This window comes from Vicugna pacos, chromosome 33 (genome assembly GCF_048564905.1).
Source record: "Vicugna pacos chromosome 33, VicPac4, whole genome shotgun sequence".
Classification (NCBI taxonomy): domain Eukaryota; kingdom Metazoa; phylum Chordata; class Mammalia; order Artiodactyla; family Camelidae; genus Vicugna; species Vicugna pacos.
In genome coordinates this window covers 13720020-13735693 of record NC_133019.1, presented here as the reverse complement: position 1 = coordinate 13735693, position 15674 = coordinate 13720020, and the positions used below count along the sequence as shown (strand labels likewise).

The 15674-nt window shown below is 52.3% G+C and overlaps 2 long non-coding RNA genes across 2 annotated transcripts; one reads left to right on the top strand and one right to left on the bottom strand.

Annotated features, from left to right (window-relative positions):
* Positions 1 to 908: 908 nt before the first annotated feature.
* On the top strand, positions 909 to 11258 carry LOC140691114 (uncharacterized). The gene is made up of 3 exons (XR_012066589.1): positions 909 to 1463; positions 8043 to 8195; positions 8705 to 11258. It is a non-coding gene; the product is annotated as an uncharacterized lncRNA (long non-coding RNA).
* A 1822-nt stretch (positions 11259 to 13080) lies between these two features.
* LOC116276761 (uncharacterized) lies at positions 13081 to 13576 on the bottom strand. Its single transcript, XR_012066590.1, has 3 exons — positions 13474 to 13576; positions 13346 to 13402; positions 13081 to 13220 (listed from the first exon to the last, which is right to left on the bottom strand). It is a non-coding gene; the product is annotated as an uncharacterized lncRNA (long non-coding RNA).
* Between the last annotated feature and the right edge of the window lie 2098 nt (positions 13577 to 15674).

Below are 15674 nucleotides of genomic sequence, written 5' to 3'. Positions count from 1 at the left end.
TGGGAAAATGCTTTATAAACCATAAAGCACTAACAAAAGTTAGCCAACAAAAATACCTTGTAATAACCTTTGATAAAAAGGAATATGAAAATGAATATATGTATGTATATGCATGACTGGGACATGATGCTGTACACCAGAAATTGACACACTGTAACTAACTATACTTCAATTTAAAAAAATGTGCTCATTTTTAGCAGCTACCCATGTGCAGCATTGCAAAGCGAGACTTGTCACATGACAAGGTTTTTCTACCTGGGTTGCAGAACCCATCTCTAAAAGGCTATGAGGGTTTAAGGGTTTCAACAGCTTCCCCTAATCCCCATCCAACACCAGCCCATATTCACCACCCCCACACCTTGCTGCTGACTTCCAAGACCTTGGACAGGTGACCTGACCTCCATGGGTCTCATCACTTGAGCCGTGTTAGCTCTGACATATACCCCCCTCCTTTATTCCATCTCTTCTGCAGTCCTGTCCTAAACTTTGCCTTCTCCTCTCAGGGGAGCGACACTGGCCTCCCTGAATCTTCCCTTGGTTATGCTTACCCACAGGCACCCTCCTTTCCTTATATTCTTTGATCTTTCCGGGTTTTGGCAAAAGAAATCTGTGTTCTTCCACAAGAGAGGTCCCTGAGAATTCTTTAAGTGGCTGGGAGGGGCAACAGGATCTCATGTATTTTTGGTACCAGAGATAATCAGATAATCAGATAATTGTGCAATTAGCAGTAATTTTATCGCTCCTGTAATTTCCTTTTAACAAGAGCCCCCTTAAAAAAATGGAGTTATTTTTTTCCCCTTGTTGTGGTTTTGTCTGGAGTGTCTGTCATCAGGAATCTGGTCCGACTCCCACGCACTCGGCGATGCAGCGAGGGGGAGGGGCAAGATGCAGGAGGCAGAACTCCTGGGGGAGAGGATGTGCCTGGCGGGCCTCTCTCCCCGGCTTCCAGCCGAGCACAGGCTGCGGGAGGGGACCGCGGGAGGAGGCCACTCGGGTCTCCAGAGACTGACTCCCGCGGACTCGCCACTCCGCGCCGGCGCCCCCCCACCCCTCATGCCCCGGGGCCGCCGCCGGGGAGGGACTCTTGGGAAAGACCCCAGAGGCCGGGAGGGTGCAGCCGAGCTCACGCGGGCTTGGTGAGTGGAGGGAGGCCTTCCTGTTCCACGTCGCGGCCGGGTGCAGGAGCCAGCATTCCAGGTCCATCGGGCCCAGGACAGGGTTGGGCACCTCACTCGCCCCCTACCCTGTCCCCAGCCCCACCACGGGGGCTGAAGCACAGAGGTGGCAAACACCTCCAAGGCCTTGTGCCAGGTATTTACCAAGCAAGTTCCCAGCGATTTCCTCTCCCCTCCCCGGGCAGCGCCTGCTGCGTGTTCCCTGACTCGGGCCCCGGCTGTGCAATCAGCGGCCCGGAGACCTGCGGGGACCCGTAATTGCTCCGGAGTTGCCCGGGACTTTGCAAGGTAAGCACGCGCCGCGCTGCTCCCGGCCCGGTGCGCTCGGAGTGCCTGCCGGCCGCCCTCCCTCCCGCGGCGGATGCGGGGACCGGAGGCTGCGGGGGCTGCGCTGAGCCAGGTGGGCGAGCTCCGATGCCGCGATGCCCAGCCGGCCGCCTGGCGCTAATGGGGCCGGGGTACGGGAAACGGGAGGGGACAGGAGCGACTTGTGGGCGGAGAGGGGCCACCTGGCCACGTCCCCGGGGAAGAAGGCCTTGGGGGAGGGACATGGGCTCCTCCGGGGACACTGGCTCCTCCTGACCCTTCCCTCCGGTGGAGAGGCGCCTCATTGATGAGCCTTGTCATCATCCTTCAAGTGTAATTTTTTTTTAAATTGCAAAAATCTTACAGAGCTATTAACCTCAAAAGAGTTTTAACATATGGCAGACCGAGTCTCCCTCTTACCCTAATTATAAGGCTTGCAGTAATGGGGCTGTCTTTTAAGTTACAGCTGCGGCGCTTTCGGCTTTCGCTAACATTACATCCTATTAAAGAGCTACATTAAATGCATGCAAATTGCCAGAGCGACCGCGCGCTCCCGACCAATGAGGGGGACGGATTGCAGCCGAGGCGGCGATATCGAGGGTCAGACTCACCCTGCTGCGAGCACCATATGATCTATCAATCAAACTCCTCTCATTAATTAACTAATTCATTAGATATCTTTATATATGAAGGCCCGGCCAGGCGGAACATTGTGTTGACAGGGACGTCCCGTCAGCACTTAGCCGGGCGCGCTCCCCTCCCCTCCCGTACAAATCACCCGGTGACTAAGAGAGGTCAAATTCCCAGTGTCTGCAGGGACAGAAACAACCACTGGGGGGGGGGGGACACCCTTGAGGGCACCCTCCTTGGGCGTCCCTGCACATGTCTCCCCTCTGTGCGGCCTCTTCCTCCTGAGCCCTCTCTGCACTCACCCTGGAGAGTTGTAATGAGCTGTGTATATGGGTCTCCCTGACACCCCTAAAGGCCTGGGGCTGATAGTGCTCATCTTGGGACCCCCCCCCCCCGCCAGTGGGCGCAGTGCATGGCAGATACTCTAAATGTTGGTGGAATGAATGCTGCACTTGGAGTACTTTCCTCTCTCCAGAACCCCCAGCACTAAGGAGACCTTCTTTGCAAGCTCTTCTGGGCAGTGTGAGCAGACAGCGTCCCTGGAGAGGGATGCAGGAGTGATGGCTTAGTGGTGATGCTGGAGGAGGGACAGGGATGGTGGGGAGAAAGGAACTTTTGAAGTTCAGAGCTGGGCATGCAATAGCCACAGCCTCAGACACAAGCAAACTCTTGCAAGAAGAATGAAGCTCTGTCATTCTGTGAGCAGTAGACAGACCTTGTACAAGGGATGGTGGGCTCCCTTGGTTGTTTATATACGTACATATGTACGTTTGTTGAACGACCATCATATAATCATTCCTTTCCTATATTATCTCATGTAATGTTGACATCAACTTTGCCGGGTGGTTATTTTTACTTCCAGGCTAGGGGAGAAGAAGCAGAGGCTCGGAATAAGTAACTCATCCAAGGTCAAGTGGCAGAGCCGGAATTCAGATTCGGGCTTGCTGGATCCACGACCAGTGCCTACTGCTATGTCATCGGCATGTACAAGATAACGCTCGGGGGGGGGGGGGTCAGTGGATGTGCTGTTCTCCTCCACTGCCTGCTGTTCCCCTCTGTTCACACAGTTGTCTTTCTCTCCTTGTTTTGCAACAGCTGCCATCACCGCTGCCTTCTCTGCTGGGCTGGTAGGTCTTTGCTCTCTGTTACTCAAGAGGGAGGTCACAGCACACCCCATGCTCGAGGCTGCTGGCTCTTGACTGCACTTAGAATGGCTTGGAGTGATTTTCCCTATAGAGCACCTCGGGGGACAGAACCAGCTGCCTTAGAGCGGGGTGCCTGGCAAAGACCTGCCCCCTGAGCAGCTGGGTACAAGGAATGGGGATGGGATGGGCACCTCCAAGCCAGCTCCTGGAGGACGCTCCTCTACCAAGCCCTGGCCCCTGTGAGAGAGAGGGCAGTCACTGGTGAGGGCTGCAAGTCAAAATAAAGACGCGATGTTAGCCTTGGTTCCTGCTATTCAGCTCATGCAAGTCCCCAACCCACCCAGTCGAAGTCAGCTGTGCAGGCCAGCTTCCAAAGCCTGGGAATTCCTGGGAAAACACATGCCCAGATCCCTCTCTACTCCCTCTCACCCCGCCTCTCTCCATCGTGCTCACTCTCTTGCCTTCTGAGACATGGGGCTAATGGACGTTGGCTGTTAGCACCCGTGATGTTGGGCACCAACTTCACGATGGGCCTCTCCAGCTCCCTCTGGCCCCCTTGGTTCCCAAGAATAGTTTTGGAATGGGGCGTGCTGTGTTAATGGGGGTTAATGGTAACCCCGGAATCAATTTTCCCTCCCAGAAGAAAATTCTCCGGGCTTAAGCTGCACAGGCTGTAATAGTGGAAATGGCTCTAGATTTGAAAAATTGGCACGTTGTAGTCCAACAAGGCAATTTTTGAATTGTTCTGTGCAGCTGTGCACCTCTGGACACAATGCTGCTTGCGTCCTAAAGCAACGGGTTGGAGAGCAAGTTTCCAGTCCCAGACAGCTCTGATGCGGTTTTTTTCCTTCCCCGACCCCAGCTTGAATTTATCGTTTTGTCCCCCTGCCCCGAATCCTTAGAGCTGTGGCTTCTTCCTTAGGGGCTGCCAGAGCTCTTAAGCAAGGAGACAGTACCTTGGCTTTCTGTAAAAACTCACTCCTGAGGGCAATGGGTCTGGGAAAGGGGGTTTCCTGAAGACCAGGGGTCTGTGCACAGACTGTGAAAGAAGAGGCCAGGACAGCTCAGGACCACAGCTCCTGGACAGCATTTCCCAGCCGGGGTCAAAGCTGGGCCTCTCTAGGACCTGGAAGAGGAGTTGTCTGATTGTTGTGCAGGGGACTTGACTTTGATGAGCTGTGTTTCCTCTCTTATAAAATAAAAAACAAGGCTTCTTAGAATAAAAATACATGGTAGGTAGTTTATGTAATAGAACAGCAGAATGGGAGCTTGCAAGGCCATATGCCACTTACTTAGTGTCCCCCTTGTACCGATGGGGACATGGAGGTGGCCCCCAGTCACAAATCTGGTTGCTGGGGAAGAACTCACCCTCACTCTGCAGTGCTCCGGGCTTGGGATAATGGTCTAAGGGGCCAGGGAAAGGTCCCTGTCTTCAGCTTAGTCCCCCTTCCATGAGTCCTCTTCTCGGTGACTCAAGATTAGAACCATATAATGTGTTGAAATGGAACAAGGGGTAAACCAGGGCTTGAGTTGTTATGTGGTCTGCCTGCCTTGCTCCCTTCCAGCCCCATTTCCCACAGTCCATCCTGTGATCTCTACCATGTCCATGAGTCCTACCATCCCTTATTCCTCCAGCTACAGTCCAGGCTCCTTTCTCTGGCTTATCATGTGATTCATGAGATGACTTGTGCTGATTGCTCCCGCCACAGGTCTCACCACCATCAGCTTTCCTCCCTGCGCCACCCTATCGGACCTGGTTTTCTGGTCATACTGACCTCTTGACTTCATTTCCTTGAATGCATCTTTCCTTCCTTTGCCTTTACATTCCTCATTTTCCTTTGCACATTCAGCTCCACCCTCCTAGAAATCTCTGTCTTCCCAGACCAGTCCCCCTCCTCCCTGTCTCCCTTCTCCTGGCTACCAGTTCACCCTTTCGTCTCAGCTGAGACACCAGTTTCTCTTCCCTGAGCCCCACAGTCTGGATTAGGTGCTCTTCCTGTGGACTCCTGAGCCCCCTTTACGTCCCCTGGGCTATCACTTCCCACTCTGTGATGCCATCACCCATGGACCAGTTGGAACCTTCCATTAGAATGTAAGCTTCGGGAGGGCAGCGTCACGTCCACTGTTTTATGCCCAGCACCCTGAAGACGGTCTGGCTCACCACAAGCACTCCAGAAGTAACTGAACGACTTTTATAAAAATGCTGCCATTACTGCAACAGAGAACAACCGATATTTATTGAGTGCTTTCATGTGCCAGAAACGATGCTAAGTGCCCTATGTGCATCACTGGATTCGTTTTCGTTCTTGCGTGAATTGAATGAGGCGAGAAACAAGGGAGTCTATTCCTGGCTCTGCCTGCAGCTGACTCTGTGACTTTCAGCTACTCCCAGGGTCTCATCTTCAGAATGAAGGAGAGGGAAGGGGGCAGACCGACTTAATCTCTCGGTTCTTTTTCCTAGGCAAAAAGGGTCTTGAGAGTCAGTCTATGCGGGCCCAGGGGGAATCAACCCTCAGGATTCAGAGAACCAGCAGACACAGAGGGTCAACTTTCTAGTCCGGGAGCAGGAGGAGAGGGATGCGGCCGCCAGGCTGGGAAGGGCGGCGGGTTGCGCTCCCACGCTGGGCTAGAGCTTCCACATAGAGAGGCCCGCTGCTGGCTGAGTCATTAGCGCTGGTCTCCTCGCCGTCACCTCGGGCATTGTCTGATTTAAGTGTAATAGCTTGTTTGGTGGATTTGGCCTTCTATAGAAGTCCCCGCAAGAGCGAAGTGCGCATTCAGCCGGGAGAGCGCAGGCCTTTGTGCGCTGGTGGCCCGGCCTCGGCTGAGCGTGTTTGGAGTTGGTTATCAAAGGGGAGGATAAATTAGAGCACGGGGCTGAGAAGAGAGGAAGAGGGGGCCCTTTCATCAGCAGGGCTGAGCGCTCAGGCAGCTGCCTCGGGGCCGCGAAGCCCCAGGCCGGCCCTTTTGCCTTTTGGCAACGCTGGTGCTGCAGACCGGCCTGGCTGTACCCTGGTAGAGCCCAAGTTCTAAGATCCCACCAGGCCCTGGGGGATGAGGTGGGGACGGGGCAGGAGGAGGGGTGGCAAGTGATGCTGATAACAGAATGGCCTCCAGGCCTTGGAGGAGGCGTATTGGGGGGCTGGTGAGCGCAGCCCGCCCCTCCTTGCCCCCCTCTCTCTTTCAGTCCAGTTTAGAAAGTACACAAGCTTTAGCCCTCCTCCACCCCTTCCTGGAGTTACTGAAATCATGTTTCAATAATGCTGAAGGCTCCAGGGGCCTCTTTACCCTTGGGGAGGCGGTTCAGGCTCCCCACCCCCATCTGCCTCCCTCCAGCTGCCAACGCACACTTACCAGCTGGCTGTCAGGACAGCTTTATGGCGTGCACTGGTCAGCCAGCGATATGGAGCTCCCAGAACGAGAGATCCTGGGCACTCAACCCTCTCAACGGACTTGGCTTCTGTTGTCCGGCTTCAGAGGCCAAGCTGGACACAGCTGTCAGCTGAGCCACAGACAGGGCTGCCGGCATAGCAAATTGCACCGAGTGCCCAGTTTTTTCTGCAGGAGCGCTTCCCTCTGCTTTTCAGTGGTTCTTCCTCCATCCTGTCCCCAACAGCATCCCTGGGCCCCTCACTGAAGGCTTTTTGTCACATGGGATCTTGGTCCACAAGCCCACTCCTTAAGGAACCAGAGAACTTTCATTTGCCCACTAGCACCTAACTCTTGACAACAGTATCTTAGGAGGAACCCAAGACACCAAGCTGCAGACCTATTATTAAAACCTATTTGGAGTTGTAGATATTTTAAAGAATTGTCCAAATGTGATGACCCCTCACTCCCGAAGAACGCACATACAAAAGTTCAGCTGCCATAAACAGCAGGGTCCTACTGTATAGCACAGGGAACTATATTCAATAACTTGTCATAGCCTCTAATGAAAAAGAGTATGTATATATATATATATGTAACTGAATCATTATGTTGTACACCAGAAACTTAACACAATGTTGTTAATCAACTATACTTCAATTAGAAAAAAAGTTTAGCTGCCATTTCAGGGGGTTTACACCCTCCAAGTCTATGTACACATCCCTCCCTGGCTGCACATTTGAATCACCCGGGGGCTTTTACAAAATCCCTGGGTCCAGACGTTACACACAGAGACTCTGATCTAAGTGATCCAGGGTAGGATCTGGGCATCAGAATTTTTTATAAAACTCTCTAGGAGGTTCTAACACAGCCAAGACTAAGAGTCATTGCCCTAGGGCCTGTCAGACTGTCCCCACACCCTCTGATTAAGAACCTCAGCCTTGGACAGTCAGTGCCTGTACGGAGAGGCGTGTAGGAACGCACCTGCTGGGGCTGTACTAGGGAACGGGGCAGATGCCATGCACAGATTTATCGTTTTGCCCACTGCGTTTAAAATCCTTTCCTTCTTTCCTCACCCCTCGAGGGGTGCTTCCTTGGTGTAACACTTAAAATAATTTTAGCACATCGCAGTGGGAAGGGAGCCCGGTTGCCTTGATGTGCTTCTGTCATTTCAAGGAGCTCAATAAAAATTTAGTTTTGGTCTTCATTCAATGCAACTTCCGCAGAGAGGTCTTATGTTGCAAACCCGAGTTCTCTTTTCATCTGGTCACCCCCGGGGAAATTGTGTATTTGAAATTCAAACAATATTTGGGCAAAAAGCATTTCTCATTATATGCAGTGGAGAAGGCCAGTGAGAGGAAAGCACTGGGAAATGATTGAGTGACATTTCTATTTGCTGGTTTGGCTTTTCCACCAGGGGCCGCCGTGCTTTGGGGCTGCCAGAGAACCTCAGCTTCCTGGTCTGGACTGGAAATGCCAGACCCCTGGAAAAAATAATTCGGAGGAGAAAAATATGAGCGGGCTAGAGACGGATTTGAAGAGTCAATGTGACCTCACGCTGATGTCGTCGGTAAGATAGAGAACTCTGTGTTTCGCGCAAGTTCTCCCTAGGAAAGAGATTGTTCTACACTCAAGGTTGAAGGGAACTCAGATACCAACTGCCGCTACCTTTTTTTGGTAGGCAGATCCCCTCTCTAATGTTTAAATTGACACTGGTCAAGCATTTAAATGGATTTGCACCTTGATTCGCTCCTTTATGGACCCTCAACAATGTCTCATGCTTGGCAAAGTGTGTAGGGGAATTCAGAGACTGATTGATGGGTAGGTAATACCTTCCCTTAAGTAACTTATAGTATCCTGAGGACCAGAACAGCTAAAAACCCAGGGAGACAAGATAAATGCTGGGAGGGCAGGGAGCTGGGTGAGGGGATGGGTGTTGGAGGAAGGGCAGGTGGGAAGAATGTTAACCTTGACTGAGAGTCCATTAGAAGCCAGACCCTTTGCCCAACTTACTTCTTTGCATCATTACAACAACTCTTGAAAATCAGCACTGTTATCATCCTCACTCCCTTTTCACAGACAAGGAAACCGATGCTCAGAGAGGTGAATTTGCTCTCTCAAGGTGACAGAGCCATGAAGGAGAATAAGTATTTTAACCCCATATATTCCAGGCCAATCCTTTTGCCGTTGTAACAGTCTGCTTTCCCAAGAGGAGCTCAAAAAAGGGCAAAGGCTGACTTTTGGCTGGGCTGGGGGGCGAGAAGGAAGGGATTTGGGTAGGCAGAAACTGGTGACAGAAGGTACACTGAGGACAAAATTTCCCCGGCTTAACAGTGGGGAAGAAAAAGTAACAGCTTGGGCTGGAATGCAAGGGTTGAGGACGAGAGCAGGACGGTAGGTTAGGACAGGATTTTGAAGGTACAGAAACTAAGAAGGTAGATTTGGGGTCGTAAAGATACTAGAGGACCTGAAAAGTTTTTGAGGCGAGAAAGAGTCTAATGTGACCACTGTTACTGTTTATTTTATTTTTTAATTTTTAATTTTTAATTTTTTTGCAGGGGGAGGTAATTAGGTTTATTTATTTATTTACTTTTTTCAGTGGAGGTGCTGGGGACTGAACCCAGGACCCCGTCCATACTAAGCGTGCGCTCCACCACTGAGCTGTCCCCTCCCTCTGTTACTCTTGATTTAGGAGTTAGAGAAGAGAGTTTTGAATCCTGGCTACGTTTCTTAGCTACGTAATTTGGGGCAGATTATTTAAGCTCTCTGTGCCTCAGTTCCTTCATCTGTAAAATGGGAGCGCTGAATAGTACTTCTGTCGCGGAGTTGCGGTAAGGACCACACGAGTCATGTCCTTGTAGGGCTTAGAATAAGGCTGGGCACATAAGCTTTTCATAAATGCTGGCTGTAACTGTCACCCTTTGGGAATGTAACTCTGATGATGGTGTATGTAGCAGGGATGGAGGGGGGAGAGAGGGAAGGCTTGGATGTTAGCTAGGAGGATGTTGTAACAGCTGGGCGAGAGGGTCTAAGGGTTTCCCCTTGACTGGCACCCAGGGAACGTAGCCAAACACGGGGAGGCGGAGTCAGCATTACTATGCTTCTGATCGGTGGTGGGGCCTCACTCAGGAGTCCCCGGAGATGACTCAGCTGGGAGAATAGCTTCAGTCCTGGACCTCAGGGCACCGGGAGAAGCTGCAGGTGAGGAGCGGAAGACGGCTAGAGTGAGAAGCAACCCCAGAGCCAGAAGAGACCTGGGGGGAGGGGGCAGTCTAGCCCTGCCCCTGGCTGGTTTCTACGTGGCTTTTCGGAGTCCTTGGCCCCCAGCCCTGGGTCCTGGGAAGCTCCGCCCTTATGCTCCCCCCGAGCCCTTCCTGAGCCCCCCTTGTGCCCTTGGTAGCTGCTTCCCCAAATGGTCAGGGCCTGGGGGTCCCGGGTCCCTGTCAAAGCAGGCCATGTTTCCTGCTGCTGCCTTGGGGAGGCTGGGCGTGAGGGTTGAGTGGACCTCATGCCCAGGCCGCACGGACCTGGAGGGAGAGGGGAGGATTTGGGGGGTGGTGGTAGGTGTCAGCAGCTCCCCTTGGGAGGGGAAAACTGATGAGTGACCAGCTCTGGGGCTTTGGGGGGTTCCCTGCTGCCACAAGAATCCCTTGATGGGGATCCAGTGCCTTTCTCTATTGCCCACGCCTGTCTTGATAGTGTGCACGTGGCATTGTGAGGGGTGTGGGTACCAGCTCACCTCCTGGAAGGGCTGCTGAGGGAGGCTGGAGGGCCTCTGGTCCGTAGAGGGGCTCAGCCTGGACCCCCCACCTCCCAGCCCTCCATCCTCCATTCAATCCCATCCTGCCTCTAGGCATCAGGGATTCAGACAAAAGGAGGCTTGCACTGGAAGGGGGGAGTCTCATAACAAAATTACCAGCCTGCTGTCAACCAGGCGCTCCGCCTCGCGAAACAGACTCCAGACAGGTTGCAGCGTGTCAGGCCTGGGCCTGCCCGGGCTTGGCAGGGGGTCCTGTGGTCAGACAGAGTCAATTACCCAGAGAGGTTCCACTTAACTTCTCCTGCTGTTTGCAGACCCTGCCCCGGCCTCTGCAGCCTCGCTGGCCTTGGCCAAAGCACCATCAGCCTGTGCTGGAGCCAGCTGCCTGCCAGCTCTGTCCTAGAACATGTCCCATTCCGCCGGCTCCAGGAGTCCAGCCTCCTGGCCGCACTGGCTCTCGGGCTGCCCGCTCTGGCCCTTGGCCAGTGGATTTTCACTTCTCCCCCTGCAGACCTCGCAAGGTCCTCAGGTGGGAGGGACACCAAGGGGCTGCCTCCTCTTGTGTCCCTCTTGTGAGGCAGAAGCATCCCCCATGTCCTCATCCGCCTCGGTCACCTGTCCTAGTCCAGAGGGTAGTGCCAGTCTGGGCTCTGGAGTCAGACAGACATGGGTTGAACGCTGGGATCAGCCACACACTGCTGTGTGACCTGGCACGTTGATGTAACCTCTTTAAAACTACAGTTCCACCGTCTGTGAGATGAAAATAATAATAAAATATATCTCATAGGATTGCTGTGAGAATCAGAGAGATAGTGGGCGTGAAGTACTGTTAAGTGCCGGCCTAGGATGACTGCTCCCCAATATCCTTCCCTTCCTCCCCCATGACCGCCTCCCCTCCCCCGTCCTCCCCTGCTCCCCGCCCCACCCCCGCCCTCCTCTTCCTCCTTTTTATTTATTTAAGATCCTCAGTCATCAGGAAGTTGGTGTTTCGGTTCCTCCTTTTTGCTATAGAAACCTGAAGGGGGAGAAAACCTAGCTTCTAGTCCAGCCTTAATTGTCAGTTCTCTGCATATAGAATTGAGCCTACACCACCACAAATACTAATCTCCAACTGGTTAATGCTCATTGAGCAAGGTCAAGGACTTTTGGGTTATTTTAGGTCCTAAGTGTCACGGGCTTTCCACCTGCTTAGCCACTGAAGTTTTGTCTTTCACAGACATTTCCTTCCTGTGCACCCCCTCCACCTGCACAGTCATCTTCCACATCATTGCCGTTGGTCAGAAACATCCAAAAGATGCAGTTTAGAGCTTTTGCAGCTATAATGCTGTCATGGGATTTCAGCTTTCAACATGCACCTTAAGATGAAAGGCAGGACCCTGTTGTTTGGTCATCAAGTCATTCAACAAACACTCACTGAGAGCTTATTATGTGCCTGGGAGCTCAGACACCTCAACCCTTCAAGAAGTGAGCAGCCCACTGGGGAGGTAGATAAGTAAACAGATGATTAGAATCGAGCATGCTATATGCTACGACAGGAGTGGGGTAATGTGACTGAAGAAGAGGGCTTGGAGAGGCTTCTGGGATTAGGTAGAAGCTACATTCTACAGCTTGAGTACAGCTGGGCTGGAAACATGGACAGCTGCACTGTCCCTCCAGCTCTGAGGAGGAGCGTGGTACCTGAAGATGGAAGTATCTTGCTTCTCATTGGGCTCCAGTCCAGCCGCCAGCCATCTTTCTCCATTTGGACTTTTGTTGCAATCTGCTCACAAGGTCTCCTCTCCGAGGGGCCACGCATGGCTGCAGCCTCTCAGGTCTGGGGCAGTTTCCCCCCATCCATCTCCTCTGCCATGCAGGTGGGTGGGTGAGGTGGGCCTGACAGATTCTGTGAGCAGTGACTGCACCCTAGCACTGCCCTAATTGTGCTAGACAGAGCTGTTTAAATATCACCAGACAGAATATTACTCAAATTAAAAATGAGGCCTTAAATGTCATTATTTGTGTCATTATTAATAGCCCCTAATTGTGTTCTCTAATCATCATGAAATTATGTTAGTATTAATATTCACGTCAAAGCTGCCTAGGGAACTTGGAAGATTTAAAAAAAAATTATACCATATGTCAGTTCCCACGAATGTGAAGCAAGTGCTGGTTTTAGTGCCTTAGAGATGGGACGGTGGTCTCTGTGTCTGGGGACTGGGATAGCCCCCAATTGCCAAGGTCCTCTGAATTCCCGCCCCCTGAGTCACTGACTCTTGGACCCCATCATTTCACAAGACCCTTGGAAGCATGAGTGGGACCTGTTCTCACCAAAGGCTCCACGAGTCTCCTTCTAGCTGCTCTCATTTGGTGAGGAGATTGGAGTCTGCTCAGACTGGGATGTGTTTGGCGCCCTGGGACATGACACTTCTCCTCCCCCTGCAGCTTTGAGACCTGCCTGTGTCTAGACACCATAATAAGAAACACGTGGCGAGCACGCCTGTCCTCACTCTCCATCTACTCAGAGACTCCGCCTCCGAGCGTTTGGGATTCTGTCCCAACTGCCCTTCGTGGCTCGGGGAAGTCGTGATGTGATGCCAAAAAAAAAAAAAAAAGTTTGAGTCTCCCAGAGAAATTTGTTGTATTCTGTAACATAGAAAGAACTTCTGGAAAATGTACTTAGAGATTCAGCTTTTAAAAACACATACACATAGTAGTTTGTATCTGCTGATCCCAAACTCCTAACGTATCTCTCCTGCCACCTTTCCCTTTTGGTAATCGTAAGTTTGCCTTCTATGTTGGTAAGTCTCTTTCTGTTTTCTAAATAAGTCAGAACTGTACACAGTTGCTTGTGATAACCTAGAATGAAAGAGAATATGAAAAAGAATATACATCTGTTTAACTGAATCACTCTGCTGTACAACAGAAACTAACCCAACATTGTTAAATCAACTATACTTCAATTTAAAATAAAAAGTACGTACAGAGTGACCATGAAATCTGGAAATGGGTGAATCTATGTCCTCAAGGCGATCCTGGTCCTGTAAGGAATAAAATAGAATTAGCTGCGTTTCCATTTTATGGATAACCCTGGACTTGGCCCCGGGCTAACCTTGCCGGGACTTCTTTGGGGGAAACACTGACCCCCAGGATTAGGATGGGCTCCCTCTGGAAGCTTGTCTTTTCTCATCAGAGGCACCAGGAGGGAGCACCTCTCAGCCCATGGGATTCGAGTTCTGCCTCCCCTGCAGGCTGACGCCAGGTGTAAGAGGTGGGGCGGTGGCGGTGGCGGTGATGGTGACGAGGCAGGCGCTGTTGCCAATTAGAGCTTCCCTCCCCGTGGGGATGTGGGGGGCGAGCGCCCTGGGACCCCCAGAGGCACCAGCCTCCTGCTGGTATCTCTCACTGGCTCCTCTTCATCGCTTCTACAACATTCCTTTAGGCTGCCTGCTCGCCGCCTCAGTCATCCGCTAATGGGGTCCACGTGACCGCGATGTGTCAGACAAATCTGGGGCAACCGCTTCACTCTCTTCCCCGAGCCCTTGGAATTCTCTGGAACTGAGACTATTCAAATGCCTTTCTTGGTGAAACAGCAGGCTTCCAACCCCCACCCCCCTAAATATTATGACTTGAGTTAAATATAACCCAGAGCATGAACATACTGGCACAACATGGGCGGGGCGTGGGGAACCGGGGGACTGAGCAGCTTGCAGACATGGTCACACTCTCTGTCACCCCCGGGGGTGGCAGGGCGTCCACAGGCCCCGTGGTGTCCCCTGCCCACTCAGGCAGGGAGCCCACACGCCCACACGCCCACACGGAGGCCTGGTGCTTTAGCCTGGGTGGGTCTTCAGTCTGCGGGTTTCTGCACATGTTCTGTTTTTTTTCTAATCCATGGGGTGTGACTGAAAGGGTCAGGGAGGATGTGTCTTAGCTGTGGTGTGGAAAGGGAGGCTTGCCTGCTTTTTCAGATGTGAAGGGAGAATGAGAGCAGGACGGGGACACTCAGGTGGCCTCAGCTGCGGCCGGCATGCTGATGCGGGTTTCCAAGCCAGAGGGCACACATGCCCGCCTCGGTCACCGGACTGCCTTTAAAGATAATCTAGCAAGAGAAGCCTTGATGTGCGGACTGGAAGGTGGGCAGAGGCAGTTTTGGGACTGTGAGCCGGGTCCTCCGGCCCCTCTCCCGGTTCCCCTCGTGCAGAAGTGTGTGATGGAAACTCAGTGAGTAACAGATAAGCAAAAGGGTTTCTGAAAGTCAGACTCTCTGAATTCCAAACCCAATGATTACAGTAGTTGTTAGCCTAGGGCTGGATTTGAACCAGTGAACCCAGAATAGAAGAGTTGAATAGGACTCCTCTCAGAGCCGTTCTGCCACCGAGTTACCCGGCAACAGCCACGTGGCTGTGTCCATTTCTCCTCTGCTTGGGGCCAAACAGCAAACAGCTCAGGCTAGTCCAGAAGAACAGCTATATGCACATCTCCTTGGTGTGACGAATACTTACACACGTGGGAGGATTTATAGAGTATGTAACACGCTTCTACTTAAACTGCCACCTCTGATCCCCATATGATAAGTAGGGCAGGTGTAATTACTCCCCAGTGTCCAGATGAGAAAATTGAGCCTCACCACAGGTGTTGGCCCACAGCTATACAGCTTATAAATGACAGAGTGGAGTTGACCTCAAGTTTTCTGGTTGCCGGGGCTACATTTGGAATAGTCCCCTCCCATCGGGTACACCGGTCTGTGCGCCTCCAACCCCGACTTGGACAGAGGTGGCTTGGGAATTCCGAGAAAAGCCAAGAGGCCGGCTAGATCGTGAATTCTGTAAAGGCGGCAGCAACAATATTATTAAGCTCTCTGCCCTTCCCCAAATCTTTTCTCTTCTTGAGTCATATCTCTGGTGTGCATGAGAGTGGTCCAGAGGGATGTGTGGGCAGGTGTGAAAGGAAGGTGGTGACAAAGAGTTTCCCCTTTCACGGTCTTAGATTTTGTTCTCTGTGGCCCTTCCTGGAAGACGAGTGAGCAGAAAGATATCCCCTTCTGAATCTGAAAACAAAGCACAGAGTACCTCCTCCCCATCATTCTCCCAACCCCTCCTCAGATCGGCAAATCCCGAGATGCGTTCTTGGAGAGAGAGCTTGTGGGGAGGGAGGGGGTTCCAACCTCACTTGGTGCTTCCTGTGAGGGTCTGAGGAAGAGGCAAGAGCCATAGGAAGGAGATGCACCCCTGAACTCCCACCTGAGCTGCGCACCTGCCTCTTGCTGGAGGAAAACAGGCAGAAAGCCGGGTTGGTGGGCCTCTCCAGACA